Source organism: Leptonychotes weddellii, unplaced genomic scaffold (genome assembly GCF_054177405.1).
Source record: "Leptonychotes weddellii isolate Sample4059 unplaced genomic scaffold, ASM5417740v2 HiC_scaffold_3253, whole genome shotgun sequence".
Lineage (NCBI taxonomy): Eukaryota > Metazoa > Chordata > Mammalia > Carnivora > Phocidae > Leptonychotes > Leptonychotes weddellii.
The window spans coordinates 4,566-8,842 of record NW_027923552.1 but is presented as its reverse complement, the minus strand read 5'-3'; the positions used below and the strand labels follow the sequence as shown (position 1 = coordinate 8,842).

The 4,277-nt window shown below is 40.2% G+C and overlaps 1 pseudogene; it reads right to left on the bottom strand.

Annotated features, from left to right (window-relative positions):
* Window positions 1–1,146: 1,146 nt before the first annotated feature.
* Window positions 1,147–1,941, bottom strand: LOC102727340 (cyclin-dependent kinases regulatory subunit 2 pseudogene; annotated as a pseudogene).
* Window positions 1,942–4,277: the final 2,336 nt, after the last annotated feature.

Sequence of the window (4,277 nt, the reverse complement as noted above, 5' to 3'; positions counted from 1 at the left end):
AACCAATATCTCGGGATGCCTGGGTGGCTCAGTTGGTTAAGTGTCTGCCTTCAGCTCAGGTCATCCCAGGGTCCTGGGATCGAGTCCCACATGGGGTTCCCTGCTCAGCGGGGAGCCTACTTCTCCCTCTCCCACTCCCCCTGCTTATGTGCTCTCTCTCTCTCTGATAAATAAATAAATAAAATCTTTAAAAAAAAAGGAAAAGAATCAACCAACATGTCATGCCAAATTTTCTTTTGTTATTTGTTCCTTATGTCTATTATTCCTTGTTGGGATCTGACATCTTCTTAGAGTTCTGTATTGTCAAGAGTCTTTGAAATTATGTAATCCATCCCCATTACTTTACAAATGAGGAAACCGAAATCCAGATATGTTAAGTGACTTGCCCAAGGCCACACAGCAGCAACTAACCTTTATTGAGCTTCTACATGTGTCTTACTTAATTCTCACAGCAAACCCTGATAAGTAAATATTATTATCCTTTTTTTATAGGTGAGGAAAATGAGGCACAAAAGGGTGAAGTGCTTTGCCCAAGGTCACAAAAAGAGTAAGTGAGGCAGCTGGGGTTTGAACCCAGTCTGTCTAGTTCATCTCTTTGTACAACCTCCTACCCTGTGTTGCCTCTTAAGAGGATGACAGAGCTTGGATTGAATCCAGTTCTCTGTGAGTCTAGTGCTCTTTCTACCATACTTTAGAGAAGACAGTATTGGGCCTTAAATTCCCCTTAGGCTGGAGAGGTGTGCAAGACTAGCCTTGGAGTTTGGAAAGGTCAGCACTGAGCTTGATTAGCACTGTCTGGCCCTGCTTTTTGGGGATTGTTTCTTTGGCCAATGGAGTCAGTCTCTATAGAAATTTCTGGTTTTCAAATGGATTCTTTGGTTGCCTAATGCAAATAGGTTTATATCTACGGTTCTTAGCCATGCTATTAAGATGCACTGGTATGGGATAATGAGTTTGATGTGCCGGTAATTAATAATAGTTAAAGTAATCTGGGACTGTGCAGCTGGAGATGGCAGAATTGGCAGCTGGGACTTCTTTGCCTCTCAGCCTCAGTGAAGGGAACAGGGCATGCAGTACATTCTGCATTGAGGGCATTGTAGATAAAAGGTCTCAATCCTATATCTGCTTCAAGAAGTAAACTTTTTTTTTTTAATGCAACATACGAACTTTATTTAACAAAAGTAACAGGTAAAGTCAAACAGGCACTTATATTAAGAGAAAAAACGACTAGAAGAAATTTCATCTTAAACACCTTATAGTAACCTATTTGCAGTTGCATTTAACTGAGCTCTGTTGTTGTGAAGAATACAGCTCATGCACAGGTATGGATCAACAATTTGTACATTTTTCAAGTATTCACTGAATACTACCTTATATACACATATACATTAAATTTGAAAAAGATTTAATTGACGATCCCCAGATAGACCTCATTTTTGTTGCTCTTTTGGAAGAGGTCGTCTAAAGAGAAGAATATGTGGTTCTGGCTCATGAATCATGTAATGAACCCAGCCTAGACTGTTGGACACCAAGTCTCCTCCACTCCTCTTCAGACATCAGATGGGTTTTCGGGAGTTGTTTGGAAAGTTCTCAGGGTAACATGACATGCCAGTACTCGTCGCGCTCATTGAAGTACTTGTCCGAGTAGTAGATCTGCTTGTGGGCCATCCTGCGGGCGGGCGGGAGCGACGGGGCTCAAAGAGCGGGCGCTGCGGGCCACACGTCCTGGTCTGGCCAAAGCAACGACTGGACTCAAGAAGTAAACTTTAGTGAGTCTATCTTGTCACACTATGTAGAGTTCTGTATTTTTTATTCTTATTTTACAAAAGGCAGAGTATATCTAATAGGAGAGAGGAGCAAGCTTTGTTAAAAGAACAATACACACATATACACACACATCCATATCAATGGTTGCCAACTAATCTGGTAATTTGAATCTTTGTTGACACTTGATATTATGTAGATAAGGGGATAATCATCTCAGGGTCCAGTCCAGCATGGAATCTCATTCAATGAATAACAGACCAGCAAATAATAATTATAAATAAACTAAAGCATTCTTGCTGTCTTTCCTGAAAATGCAGGGCTTCTTAAAAATCCTATTTTTTCCTTCTCAAAGTATCTTCCCAACATTGTAGCTGCTCCAAAGTCTCTCTTCTCCCCCAGTACAAGCTACTGCCCCGGGTCTTTACCCAGCTGAACCTACATAAAGACGCTTATCTCTTCCTTCTCCCTTCTTTGCTCAGCTCTTCATTATGTAGATCAACATAGCCTTTTGGACATTTTAATTTTCTTTCTTCCTCTATTAGCTTGGTTTTGTGCAATGAAGTTCTAGGAATGGATCTGGAAATTAAGGTAACTTCCTCCTTATATGGAACTGAGGAGTGGTTTGGGGAAGACCCTGGGGCTACTCATGCTTTTTTTTTTGGTGCCCTGTCAAATCAACTTTACGTGTATCCATTGTAGCAAATTTAAAATCTCAAATTCTTACCATCTCATGCTCTAATATGTGGGCTCCTCCTCCTGTCACGTGGTGTGAAAAAATTGATAACGTGCATTTAAACATTATTTTTGAAACTATTATTAGGAAGGCTCAGTTACCCCAAAACCTATATAGTATATTCTAATACTAAAAGTCAATGGTTTGGCATGTTCTATTGTTTTGGATTGTTGATGCAAATGTTTTCCTCCCTGGGATGGATAGATAAAGCTTGTTGACATGGAGGCAGAGTGTGTGTGGGGGGATGTGAGAGAGAAATAGTTCCTTGGAGCCTTTAATGGAATGGAAAGGAATTCAGAAGATTGCTAAAGAATGATTATAGAGAAGTAGGGGCAGAGTAGGGAGGAAGAATAACAATAGCTTTTGAAGGGCTAGAAAACAGAATCTTTTTCCTTATTTTGAAGCTGAAATGTACAGTCTATCAATATTAAAGATAAATCTGAAAGAAAGTCATGTGACATTTAAGAAATTGTGTTGAGCTCTCAAATCTTTGTTCTTATTTATTTATTTTTAAAGATTTTATTTATTTATTTGAGACAGAGAGAATGAGAGAGACAGAGAGCACATGAGAGGGGGGAGGGTCAGAGGGAGAAGCAGGCTCCCTGCCGAGCAGGGAGCCCGATGCGGGACTCGATCCAGGGACTCGATCCAGGGACTCCAGGATCATGACCTGAGCCGAAGGCAGTCGCCTAACCAACTGAGCCACCCAGGCGCCCCTCTTTGTTCTTATTTATATGGCTGTTTTAGAAAAAAAATTTATTTATTTATTAGAGAGAGAGAGTGCGCACACACAAGCAGGGGGAGGGGCAGAGGGAGAGAGAGAGAGAAGCAGGCTCCCCACTGAGCAGGGAGCCCTACTTGGGGCTGGATTCCAGGACCCCAGGATCATGACCTGAGCCAAAGGCAGACGCTTAACCAACTAAGCCATGCAGGTGCCCTGAAATTTATATGGCTTTTTAATTTAAATCTTTATTAAACCCATTGTGATTGGCTATGCTAATGAGTACCATCATCTTATTGGTAGTCTTGCTGTTGCTAATGATGAATAATTAAGTATGATTTTGTGCTGAATTTTACTGTTTGTTTTTTGTTTTGCTTTGTTTTGTTTTTAATATGGAGCCCAACGCAGGGGTTCAACTCACTACTGGATCAAGACCTGAGCTGAGATCAAGAGTCAGGTGCTCAGCTGACCAAGCCACCCAGGCATCCCTGAATTTTACTGTTTTGATTAATTTTTACTATAAAACATTTCAATCATATTTCAATCTTTTTTTCTTTTTTAGTTTTTTCAGTATCTTTTTTTTGAAAAGTGGTTTTAAAAGATGTTTTCAGGTAAAAGTTGGATAGTAGATTTCACTCATATCGCACAAAGTTTGTAAACAGCCAGAATCAGAATTTTATTCCCATGTCCCTCATAACCCACGTTCACAAATGTAGACTCAAAATTGGTTGAGACTAGAGTAATTAGGAACTGGCTACCTAGATTCATGCCATTTGGTCCTGATAGTCTAGTGCCTGTGGTTCTTAGGCCAAACTCACAGGGTTTGCCTGGAGATTACCATGATTTAGACGAAGAGGAGAGTTGGGCCAGTGAATATTTAAATCACCTGCTGAGAAATGCTGAGTCGTGGTTAAGATGAGTGAAAGATCGTATTTATGTCACATGTCTAACTTTTGCAAGGACATTGTTGAAGGTTATAGATCTTGTTCTCTCTCTCTTTTTATAGGAACACACTAAAAAAAAAACAAAAACAAAATACTAACCCAGGAGAAATGG